We start from the raw sequence: 13,751 nt of genomic DNA, 5'->3' as shown, positions 1-13,751 counted from the left end.
TTTTAACTGAACATAAATTAAATATAAATTTTTTATTTTTTAATGTTGGTCATCGAGAAACAACTTCACCAACCTTGTCTCACCTTATGCCCTTATCTTTCACAAGATGTGTATTTGGTTATATTCGTGAAGTAGTATTTCATAGGTATTTGTTGAAATATTTTTTATAAAGTAAAAAGAATAATTATGATACTTCTTAGCTATGAAGCTCAGATACTTTAAAATAGAGACGTATTCGTATCGGATATCAATATTATACTCGTGGATACGTAAGCACAAAGTATCGGAATTAATTATTTAAATTTTTTAAAAAATATTTTGTCGGATACTTATATGATACTCCACATATACACAATGATACTTATAAGATACTTTACATATACTTATCCTAGAAAATATGAGGAGTAAAAAATTGAGACAATGTTGTAAAAATTGAATTGAGATGTATATGATTCAATTTTAGATATGCATCAGTAGAATTGTTTCTCGATGAACCACTTAAAATTATATTTTTTGTGGGATGAAGATAACGAGAGAGATGTGATTCAGTTAATCAATATTAAATAAAATTTGTGTTGAGTTCTTTTAATTATGCTTCACTCGATATCTGAACATATGAAAATATAATATGGTTTATAAGAAAACTTTACATTTTTTTATTTTGATCACATGTATTATTTTTGTAAAATTTTGACTTTTATATTAATATAATAATAAAGAATAATCAATGTTTACTTCATTCAAGTATTTTACATACATTTAAGTTCTAGTATAAATTTTTTATTAATGTGCCGTATTGTATCCTACATTTAAAAAAGTTCATATATCCGTGTACCCGTATCGTATCGTAATCGCACTTGTATCCTTATCCGAGCTTCATAGCTTCTTTGCTATGTATCCACCAATATATTCTTATGCCCAAAATTTTCAATTTATGTATTAATTTAGTGTTCTTTTCTGTTGGCAAGGGACACATGTTTATTTCACAGATAGTGAAAAGAGTAGAGCAGCTAGGAGAAATATAAGAAACTAAGCACTTGCCACTTCTAATATCAATTGTAATGAGATGATTGTAAATATATGTGTTGAAATTTGTAATTATTGTATGGATTTAATATAGTCATATCATAATATGCAAATAGGAGCAAATCTCCAATATTTATTTTGTAGTTACTATTGCTGCAAGTCTATATAAAACAAACTCTGAAGAAACGATATATGAACAAAGAATTAGTATGTATCTTATAATCCAGAAACCAGTCTAGATTATAAGCTATTTTCTGGAGAAAATTAGTATGTATCTTATAAGTTGCAATTAAGTTGGTAGAAGTCACAAGTCATAGAGGTATGACGAGCCATTTGATGTTTGACTATTCTCTACCCATCAAAAGTTGTTACTCCACAGTGTATGTTTAATTATTCTTTGAGAAAGTAATGCATGAACTTGCTATCATCATTGGTAAGGTTACCAGGAAACAAGTAATTGCATGATACGTTCATGACTTTAGTAGATACAAGAACACAATCTAATAGCTAAATATCTGTTAGGATTTTTTTTCTATTTACTATGGATTTACCAAGAACAATTTCCCTAGAAAATTTGTCACTCAATTAATGCTACTGCCAATTCAATAGGTATTCTGTAGCAAACTTCTAGCTAAGGTAGTTTGCTAGAGAGTTGCTACAAATTTAGCTGCAAAAGTCTTCGTAGCAACAAGTATATATTGTTGGAAGGGATAATGTAAGTGTTCAAAATATGTTCCAACGGTTTATTCATTACATTTTAAATTTTACATAATATAAATAGAATTTCACATGATAGTCCAAAATGATCTACATTTTTATATAAAAAACTAACATGCTCTTGTCACGGGTCATTTATGCTAGTACTTATGTATATGTGAGACTATAGAGAGTATTTTAAATTTGACAAAAATGTCAAAGGCAGAAATTGCTCGAAGGAAAACTCATTTCTCAACATTCGTAGTAACAAAAGCATTCAGAAGTAAAAAAGCCTTCACAAGAACCAGATACTGCATCCAAGTCCGAGTCGATGCACTTTGCATAGCACACTGAGTCAATACATGGGCTTGACAATGTTCTATTTGGCTTACCACAAAGTTTTGCTTCCACCTCTACACATAAAATTAAAAAATAATAATAAAAGAAATTAAAAAACTAAAAAATAAAAACTTAAACAAGGCATAGAATTAAAGAAGCACGTGCAAATAAATATAGGTTTATTAGTTGATTTTTACCCCATGTGAAAATAAGGAGAAATACAAGACAAAGCAAGATCAAGATGAATATGGTGTAGAATTTACTAAGAGAGGAAGTCATGGTTTATAACCCTAAATGTTGTCCTCTACAAACTGTGCCAACAAAATGTTTGTGTCTATGTGTATGGAAAAATTAGTTGAACTTTTTAAGTTTTATTTTTTAATTTTTAATTTATATTATCTATCTACTTTAATTCACCCATATATTATGTCTAGGAACCAAGGCATCGAAAAGTTTATAGGGAAGAAAATCCAATTTTCAATTATTATTATTACCAATCAATTTTGATTCACCCATATATCCCTTTTAGGAACCAAGACATGGAATTGTTTATTGGGTAGAAAATCAAGTAATTTAGAGGCGACATGTGTCATAACGAGTAATTTTGTCTAGATTTTTATTCATGTAAGTTGTCAGTACAAAATAAATGTATAATGTAAATCAATTGTAATTGTTAGAATAAAAATGAATTGATTTTAATTATAGCTGCTTCTTTTTAAAATTTACAATAGAATTAAAATATGACTTTCAAGTCAACATTCTAACTTTGTTATATATTACTATGAGTAAAGAAGAAAAACTCTATCCCCGTGACCTTAGCTCAATTGGTAGGGATATCGCATTTTATATGCAGGGGCAGGGATTCGAACCCCGGACACTTCACTTCTCCACAATTAAATTGTGTGAGCTCTAGCCATTAGACTACTTGACCAAAAAAAAAAAAAAAACTCTGATGCTCAAGAGAAGCTCTGACAGCAAAGCTATTATTTGAAGGATGAAGTCAACATTCAATGCTTTGAAAAACATCTAACCAGTTTTGTCTGGAGAAATGTCATTGTCCATGTTCAGCAGTACGTTTTGTCATTGATGGTTAAAAAGAAGATGTGTTTTAATTAGAAACGAACAAACCTATGTGCAGATAAAGTGGATACAACAGATCATTCAGAAAGAAGCAAAGAAATTTGAAGTACACTATTGAACAAATTATATTTTTTACTATCTTTTCAGTTTACGAATAACAATTTAAGAATAATAAAAGGAACATTTTAATTGAGAATATTTTCACATCTCTATGAAAATATACTAATACTTTTATACCATTTTTCAGATTTATTTTCAAGATATTTATATATGTGATTTTTTATATTAAATTGGGGAAGAGATATTTTAATTTTTTTCATCCAAGTGAGTAGAAAGAAGCTACCTCACCCAACAAAAAATTAACCAAAGAAAATTGATTAAAAAAAAGAAGGGGGACAACTCCAAAACCTTCTCAAGTGTGAGTTAACCTAAAATTAGGCCAACCAAGTCTATTTTTAATTTTTAATGTAATCACTCATAGCTTCTAAAGGAATAGAAAAAAAGTAAACAAAAGAGATCAAGGACAAGCCAATAGTGGCTAAATCATCACCATAAGTGCTACCCTCTTTGTAAATATGTGTCACTAAGAAATTCTTGCTAGAAATTAAAGTAAGACAATTAGGCCATTTTTTCTTAACTACCAAGGCACCACTCAGATGATTTGAAAGCAAAATAACCAAAGATTGTTCCAATTTTTAGCTTTTGCAAATTCTATTGCCCTCATTACACTAGAAATCTTAAAACAGCCTACGAATTATGCATCTTTGTTTTTCCACCACAACAATGGACAGTATTGAAGCTTAACAAACATGAGTTTTTCTTTGAATACAAACCTGCTTAAATTATTTTCCAGACAGTATTGTTGATGATTCTTTATGGATAAGTGACACTCTTCATTTGAAGTAGAATTCTCTAACCATTGCCAATTTTCTCAAATGAGTAGTCGAGATCAGCCGATGGTGTCATCTCTACATATCTGAGCACAACCATGGAGAGGAAAAGAGATTCCCACCTCCACACAATAGATCTGTTGGAATCGCAAAGGAGATTGGTGGAGCAAAGTAGTAAGTTTAAGTTCATGATCCAATTGAATGTGAAAATGAGGATTTGGAACAAAATTTTAGTAATCTTTCATTATTTTGGTATATGATTTCATTTATAATGTAATACTTTTTTTGGGCATATCACTAGTAATTAATCCCTTCACTTCAATAAATTTGAACTAGCAACCTAATAAGATTTGATCAGTGTATAATTATTCTTTGAGAAAGTAATGCATGAACTTGCTATCATCATTAGTAAGGTTACCAGGAAAAAAGTTGCATGATACTTTCATGACTTTAGTAGATATAAGAACACAATCTTTTAAGAGAGTATTATTTGTGAGCATAATCAATCATATTGAAAACGCTAGAAACGATATATGAACAAAGAATGAAGAAAATCAATGCTCTTTGTTACATTATTACTTAGAATGATTTTATTTTTCTTTGATATTTTTTCTCTGTTAGCAATTCTAATTGATATTGTGGTTTCTTTATTACTTAGAATGACATTGATGTGCTCGGAAATAGTGATTCTTTATTTGAACAACAGAAAGCTGCACAAGTTGATTTAGAGTTAGCCTTGGATAAAGAGGAAGATTTTTGGAGAGAAAAATCTAAGGTAGCTTGGCATGCTAATGGGGACAGAAACACTCGATACTTCCAAAGACTAACCAAAATCAAAAACACCTCTAAACTCATCACTTCCATTAAGGATGGGGATAACATGATTACTGAGCCAAATTTAATATCAAGTCACATTACAAACCACTTCAAAAATATTTTTTCAACTAATTTTTCTGTGCAGGATTTGCAGGTTCAGGAGCTATTAGATGGAACAATTCCCAACATGATAAATGAGGAGATGAATCAGTTACTCACCAGGCTTCCTACTCAATTAGAGATTCACAAAGTAGTGATGGATATGAACAAGGATGGGGCACCTGGCCCCGACGGCTTTGGGGCAGTTTTTTATCAATCCTTCTGGGACATAATCAAATTGGATGTCACTAATGCAGTTTTAAAATTTTTCAAGAGAGATTGGATCCTACCAAACTATAACGCTAACACAATTGTTCTTATTCCCAAGGTCCCTGATGCGTTATCTGTGGGACAATATAGACCAATAGCCTTAGCTAATTTCAAATTCAAGATTATTTCTAAAATATTAGCGGATAGACTAGCTCCTTTAATGAAGAATCTCATTTCCCCGGAACAAAGAGGTTTTATCCAAGGAAGGAATATTAGAGATTGTATTTGTGTCACTTCTGAAGCTATTAACCATCTTCATCATAAAGCTTTTGCAGGTAACTTGGCTTTCAAGGTAGATATTTCTAAAGCTTTTGATACCCTAGAATGGAAGTTCCTTCTCAATGTATTGAACAAATTTGGTTTCAACCAGCAATTTTGCTCATGGATTCAAACTATTCTAAACTCTGCTACTCTATCTATTTATGTGAATGGTAAACAAAATGGCTACTTTAAGTGCAAAAGGGGAGTGAGGCAGGGTGACCCTCTTTCACCGTTATTGTTCTGCATGGCTGAAGATGTTTTAAGCAGAAACATTACCAAACTGGTGGAGCAAGGCAAATTGGATCTCATCAGAGGCTCTAGATCAGTCAACGTACCTTCACATTCGCTCTATGCAGATGACATTATGATTTTTTGTAAGGGTAGAGTATCTTCAATTCAAGCTCTTATGGATCTTTTCAACGCATATGCTCTTGCATCTGGCCAGATAATCAACCCTGCTAAGTCAACTGTCTATTATGGTTCTATCTCCACTACCAGGATTGATCATATCTCTCAATTTATTGGTTTTAACAAAGGCTCTCTTCCTTTTGTTTATTTAGGGGTTCCTATTTTTAAAGGGAAGCCTAAGAAATCCCACCTGCAACCTATTGCAGACAAGATAAAGATCAAACTCTCAGCTTGGAAAGCCTCTCTGTTAAGTATGGCTGGTAGAGTTATCCTTGTAAAGAGTGTTATCCAAGGCATGCTAATTCATTCCATCTCCATTTATTCTTGGCCAAAACAATTATTGAAGGAGATGGAAACTTGGATTAGAAATTTTATTTGGAGTGGTGATGTAGCCAAAAGGAAGCTGGTGACAGTATCTTGGAGAAAAACTTGTAAACCAATATTGGAAGGTGGGTTAGGTATCAGATCTCTTTGCACTCTAAATGAGTCGGCTAATCTAAAATTGTGTTGGGATTTTATCAATTCATCCGAAGATTGGGCTAGATTGTTGAGAAGCAAGGTCTTGAGAGGCAGAAGAGCAATTTCTCACCACATTTACTCTTCTCTGTGGAGCAGTTTCAAATCAGAATTTAGTATCATTCAGGATAATTGCAATTGGATCATTGGTTCAGGAACAAATATTAACTTTTGGCTGGACAATTGGTGTGGAGAATCTATTGCTAAATATCTCGATTTCCCTCCGCACTTTCACTCTAACCTCAATGCTATGGTTTGCGACTTTTTAGATAACTTTGACTGGCGGTTCCCACATGATTTTTTTGATGTTTTCCCAACTATTAGGCAGCTTATCTCTCAAGCAATTCTTCCTTTGGAGGATAGACAAGATAGAATGGTTTGGAAACACAGCAGTACAGGTGAATTATCTTTCAAAGACTCATTTTCTTTCAAATATGGAATAGGTCAAAATATTCAATGGGCCAAGTATGTTTGGAGTCCGGACATCCCTCCTTCTAAGTCACTCTTTGTTTGGAGACTTCTACACAACAAAGCTCCCACTGATGAGAATCTAATGCTTAGGGGCGCTTCACTAGCCTCAATGTGTTCTTCATGTAACTCACAACCGGAATCTTCCAACCATTTGTTCTTCGAATGCCCTTTTGCTCTGAAGTTATGGAACTGGTTAGCTTCAATCCTGCACATGGCCATTCCTCTTACATCTTGCTCTAACATTTTGAAAATTTTAGATAGAAGGTGGTCTCCTCAATGTAAAGTTGTTATTCAATCTTGCTTGATTAATCTCATCAACACGATTTGGTTTAACAGAAACCAAGCAAGGTTCAAAGATAAGAAGAGTTTTTGGAAATCAGTCGTTAATGAAATAATTGCAAAGGTCGCTTTGTCTGGCAACAATAATAACAAAGCAGCTGCAGGTGATATGCTTGAATTTACAATATTAAAAGCCTGTAAAGTGAATGTCAAGCCTCCAAGGGCTCCAAACATCAAGGAAGTTTTATGATCCCCTCCAATCAACTCTTGGATCAAGGTCAACACTGATGGAGCCTCTACAAAGAATCCTTGCAAAGCTTCTGCCGGGGGAATATTTAGAGACTCAGAGGGTAATTGTATTGGTTGCTTCACTCAGTTTCTTGGAAGTGTCAATGCTCTTCATGCTGAACTAGTAGCTGCCATGACTGCCATTGAGATTGCTTCATCAAAAGGATTCACAAATCTTTGGTTGGAATCAGACTCCCAGTTGGTGATTTTAGCCTTTAGATCCAACTCGGGGATACCTTGGTGCCTTAGTAACAGGTGGAAAAACTGCCTTCTAGAATTAGAACAATGAGATTTTTTGCCTCTCATATTTACAGGGAAGGGAACACATGTGCTGATAGTATTGCTAACATTGGTCTTTCTTTAGCTTCTTCTATTTTGTTTTGGTCTGATGATATCCCTGATCTTACTAGGGGGGAGTACATAGGAATAGGTTGGGAATGTCCAATTTTAGATTTAACACCTTTTGAAAAGGTTTTAGCGTAGTCCCCCTTTTCTATCTTGTACTTCTTTTTTGGTTTATTCTAATGAACTGATGCCCTTTGCATCTTTCTCAAAAAAGAAAAAAGATATTGTGGTTTGTGTTTAGTTTTGTTGTACAGGTACGACTTGAAGTTGGATTTATTGCATTTCAAGTTTCAAACTGGCTTATTAACTAAACCAATGACATGTCCTTTATTTTTCCTACATAATTGTTGTCCTTGACAAATTGGATTGTAGTTGTAATATGAAGAATCTCAACTCTTGTTTTAACATGAAGAGTCTAGTGTAGAAATTCATACTTGATTAATATTGTATGACTAAATTTCTTGTGGTGTATTCAATTAAATTTGCTCATTAGTTGATTGATAGTATGTGCTTTAAATATATATTAATTTATTCAAAAATAAATAAATCTCCTGAAAAAGTTTAGTTGTGGATTTGCTACAAATTTGCTATGCTAAGTTTAGTTGTGGATTTACTTCAAAATTGATGTGATAAGTTTAGCTATGGATTTTCGTTCAAAAAAAAGGTGTTTTGCTATGGATTTACTGTAAATTGCTATGATGAGTTGTAGTTATGTTGCTACGGAAAATACATTTTAAATAATAGTTTGGTGTGAAATAACTAAATATTTGCTGGGATTTGTTTCTATTAACTATGGATTTACCAAGAACTATTTCCCTAGCAAATTTGTCTCTCAATCCATGCTACGGCCAGTTCATAGGTATTCTGTAGCAAATCTATTAACTGGGTTTGCTAGAAATAAGCTACGAATTAGCTGCTAATATCGTTATAGCAAATCGTATATTTTCTTGAAGTGACAATTTAAGTATTTCAAAAATGTACCAACAGTTTATTAATTACATTTTAAATTTTACATAATATAAATAGAATTTCACACGATAGTCCAAAACGATTTACATTTTTATAATGAAAACTAACACACTCTTGTTACGGGTCATTTAAATAGAATTTCACATGATTGTTCAAGACGATCTACATTTTTAAGACAAGAGGGAGTATTTCAAATTTGACAAAAATGTCAAAGGCAGAAATTTCTTGACCAAAAACTCATTTCTCAACATTCATAGTAGCAAAAGCAATCAGAAGTAATAAAGCCTTCACAATAACCGGATACTGCATCCAACTCTGAATCGATGCACTTTGCATCGCACTCAGAGTCAATACATGGCCTTGACAATGTTCTACTTGGCCTACCACAAAGTTTTGCTTCCACCTCTACACGTAAAATTAAAAAATAATAATAAAGAAAATTAAAAACTTAAATAAAGCATAAAATTAAAAAATACAAGAGAATAAATATAGGTTGCTTAGTTGATTTTTACCCCATGTGAAAATAAGGAGAAATACAAGACAAAGCAAGATGAAGAAGGTGTAGAATTTACTAACAAAGGAAGTCATGATTCATAAATGTAAATATTGTCCTCTATAAAATGTGCCAACAAAATGTTTGTGTCTATGTGTATAGAGAAACCAATATAGGTGGAGATGGAAAAACTAGTTGAATCTTTTAAGGTTTTGCTTTAAAATTTTCAATTTATATTATCACCCATATATTATATCTAGGAGCCAAGGCATGGCAAAGTTTATAGAAAAGAAAATCCAATTTTCAAATTATTTATTTTTTGATAAAATTTTCAATTATTATTACCAATCAATTTTGATTCACCCATATATCCCTTTTAGGAGCCAAGGCACGGAATTGTTTATTGGGTAGAAAATCAAGTAATTTGCAGGCGACATGTGTTATAACGAGTAATTTTTTCAAGATTTTTATTTTGTTAGTTCAGGACAAAATCTATATTATGTATAAAGAAAACAACTTTTTTTTAACTCTTTTTGGTTGAATTTTTCTTTTCAAAAATGCCCTTAATTTTGAATTTAAAACATGTAACAATTAAATAAGAATAAATTTAAATATTAAAAAAAATGAAAGATCGTCTACAATGGGGAGTCCTTCCCCTATTTAGGCATCATGCTAAATAGCCAGCCCCATTGTGACACCAATTATGGTGCTTATAAGAATGAGTGTTTTTATAGGCACTTTCTCTCTCTTATTACTCATGGGTCTCACATGTACAATTAATTCTATTTTTTTTTTCTATTCAATTGTTGTATTATTTTAATATTAAAAAGTAAATTATATATTAGTTGCAAGATTAATATTTAATCAATCAACATTAAATTTTCAACAATTTTTTTTTAAAACAACAAATAATTTACCCATCTAAATGGAAAAAAAAAACATACAGTAATTGTATTTAAACAAAATAACATATAATTTACCATCATTTATTTTATATTTTATTTTCATGTTTTACTATTTTTATAATTTATAATTAAATTACTTCAATATTTTAAAATTATATAATTATGAATAAATATATAAATTATTGTTAAAATTTAATGATATAGAGTTATTGCAAGGACCCAATTAATAATTATTTTGAGGTGTTGGGTTGGAGAGATTGAGTGTTTATTAAGTATTAATTATAAAAACGAATGACGTGTACAGTCGGGGCCGGCTTAAGCACCCAAATGGAGTGTTGCATTGTGCATGGTCTAACAAACACGATATGAATATATTTTTATTTTTTTGAAGGAATGAATATATATATATATATATATATATATATATATATATATATATATATATATATTTTATTTTTTCTTTTATCATTTAAAAAATGTAACAAATTAGATGAATATATTTATACTTACTTTTTCATTATCCCAATTATACACCTTTAAACAATTTTTTCTATAATAAAGATCGTTGTTGATGTCATTAAAAAAATAATTTAGATTATATTTTGTTTATATTGTTGGAGTCATTGAAATAAATATTCATGATTAGTTTGATTTTTTTTTTTGTGGTGATGATTAGTTTGGTTTGTTATAACGTGAAAGCAACAAACACTTATATTTTTTGTTTTAATCCAAATCAAAATTTCATAAATAAAAAACACCGTTAATAATTTTCAAACATTATCGCAATAAAAAGAGAAAGATGGTTTTCGCAAGTAAATGTATAACGTAAATCAATTGCAATTGTTAGACCGATAAAAGAAAATTAATTTTAATTATAACTATTTATTTTTAAATTATACATATGATTGATCGTGATTTGTAGAAGTTGTATCATAATTATACTCTTCTTTTAATATTATAATAGTTTTGATGTTTCTAGAATTTTTTAAGATATGTAATATTTGTCTATTCTAAAAATGGGTTGATCTGCATTGGTTTTGACAGGTTTAAAAGTTAAAACTAGTGGAATTGGCATAATACATTTTTTGGCTAGAAACATAGTCATACTTGGAAAAAAAAATTGGTGTATCGTTCCATACACAAAGACACATAGACTAATAATAAAAAAACAATTTGTACTCATTAACACAACATGAAAATAAAATCATTCTGATATTTAAATATTTTTCATTACAACAAAACCGTATGTGTATGTTACCAAAACATAAGAATACCAATATACAACAAAACATCAAAATATATCAACACAACCAAGATAGGTCATTACCAAAACATGAAAATAAAACTCTATTTATTGAGTGGCTTTGAAACTCCCCATTCTAAGTCTCAATCGATATTAGGTGGTATGGTTTATGTGACAAAGTCCTGGAGAGTAACATATTGTGCACTCATATTCACTGCATTCAAAGATATGGTTTGAATCCTCGTGTATATCTCCAAAGCATCAACAATGTCATTTCGTTATCATGTTGTATGAGAACCTCTTGATATCTTGGCCTTGGAGTATCTTCCTCTACATCATGTATTAGCATGGGATGGGAGACCTTATAAAACCACTTATTGTAACCAAGCTCGACTTGTCTGTCAGTTGCCACAAAAGGCCCCCCACATTTCTTCGGGTATAACGTGTAACAAGTAATCCTGAAATGCATGATCGATCTAATAAACTTTTTGCTATGATGTCTTGAACCAAGATGGGTTTTAGAACGAAGTCTCTAAGATTTTGATGATACAATGTATAGAAGAACAATTGAGCATTCTAATGTTTGTTCAAGTGTGGATGACCATAGAATTAAAATAATATGAATCTGAAGTCAACATTCTAACTTTGTTATATACTGCTATGAGCAAAGAAGAACAACTATGATGCTCAAGAGAAGCTCTGACAAAAAAGCTATTATCTGAAGATTGTCAGCAAAACTCAAGTTATGAATGAGTATTTATCAATTGTTGAAGTTGAAGATCTGATTTGAAGGATTAAGTCAACGCTCAATGCTTTGAAGAACATCCGACCAGTTTTGGCCTCTTCTGGAGATATGTCATTGTCCATGTTTAGTAGAACGTTTTGTCCTTGATGATTAAAAAGAAGACACATTTTAGAAACGGACAAACCTCTATGAAGACAAAGTGGGTGCAACGGATCATTCCAAAAGAAACAAAGAAATTATGAAGTGTTGTTCAACAAAATTATCCTCAAGAGGCAAAGATTTCAAATATAAAGAAAACTTCTAAAGGAAACTTGATGCGTTGGCACTCTCTTCAAACAACGACTCTATTCAAATCTCCAATAAAAGAACCTTTGAGTGTTTGAAGAAAAATAGAGAACTACACGCTTTCAAACTATGGCAAAACTCATATCAAATCTCTAGGGCAAAAACACTTAGAAAAATGTTTACAAAACTTCAATCTTAAAATTTGTAAGTGTTTAGGAAGATTGTGTGCTTAATTCAGTTTACCACCCTGAGTCTCAAGAGTAAACAACATCAAATTATTGTAAACCCTTAGGGGGCGTTTGTTTTTGGGAAACACAAATTATTCCGAGGAATAACATACCTGGGAATGAAAATATGAAAATTTGATTCTTGGGTATTTGTTAAAAAAAGTGTTTGGCAAATAATTTGACATTCCTGGAAAAATTGGAAGTTACAATTTTTATTTTTTTTAAATCTATGTATAATATCATGGGAATGCACATTCCCATCTCTTTACATGGGAATAAATTCATGGGAATAATGGAAGTTATGGGAAGTTACTCCATTCCCAGGAACCTTTATACCCAGAAATATTTTTTTCTCAACCTCATAACAAACATGGGTATAATCATTCCCTAGCCATGTATTCCCGGAAATGTCATTCTTAACCTTGAAACAAACACCCCCTTAATACTGTTGGATTGTAGGAAATCATCAAGTCGGGGTAGTAGCTCTGAAAACACTATGTATTTTCATAAGTCTTACTAGTGCAAGTATACATTGTCTAAAGGAATAGCATAAAAGGATCGAACTTAAAGAGATTAGGGTGTTATGGCTTCCTATAGCTTTTTAGCGATACATTGATTTGCACGCAAATAAAATAAATCATTTGGTGTCACAACAATAAAAATAAATATTAAAACAATACCAACTTAGGAGAGAAAGTGAAAACACTTAAAAGTTCTCAAAGATGAAAATGTGGTTTAAACAATAAATTAGTTATGACAGAACTTTGCTACGATGTAGAGAGATATAACTTTCTATGGCTTCCCGAAAACCTGGTGGTCTTAGGGGTCTTTCAACATAACCATTATGTTAAGCATGGGACAACACACCATTCGGGGTACACTGAGAGTACTTAACATGCAACATTACTAGGTTAGGTTATTAATAGCTTTCCATCCCGGGAGAGGTTGAGCTTTGGCCTATGACAAGAATCCTCGATAGATCTTTGTGCAACTCTGGGTGTTTCAAAGATCTTTTTTAAGTTCAGTGAGTCTTTCTTGCTCTCGTCTCCTTTTGGTACTTCGTTAAGTAACTCATATTAAACAAACATTTTCATTCGCAT

At 31.4% G+C, this 13,751-nt stretch overlaps 1 long non-coding RNA gene across 1 annotated transcript; it reads right to left on the bottom strand.

The window, feature by feature from the left end:
* Positions 1–1,757: 1,757 nt before the first annotated feature.
* LOC11405304 (uncharacterized) lies at positions 1,758–2,407 on the bottom strand. Its single transcript, XR_003007701.2, has 2 exons — positions 2,259–2,407; positions 1,758–2,135 (listed from the first exon to the last, which is right to left on the bottom strand). It is a non-coding gene; the product is annotated as an uncharacterized lncRNA (long non-coding RNA).
* Positions 2,408–13,751: the final 11,344 nt, after the last annotated feature.

This window comes from Medicago truncatula, chromosome 8 (genome assembly GCF_003473485.1).
Source record: "Medicago truncatula cultivar Jemalong A17 chromosome 8, MtrunA17r5.0-ANR, whole genome shotgun sequence".
Lineage (NCBI taxonomy): Eukaryota > Viridiplantae > Streptophyta > Magnoliopsida > Fabales > Fabaceae > Medicago > Medicago truncatula.
This window is presented reverse-complemented; position numbering and strand designations above follow the sequence as displayed.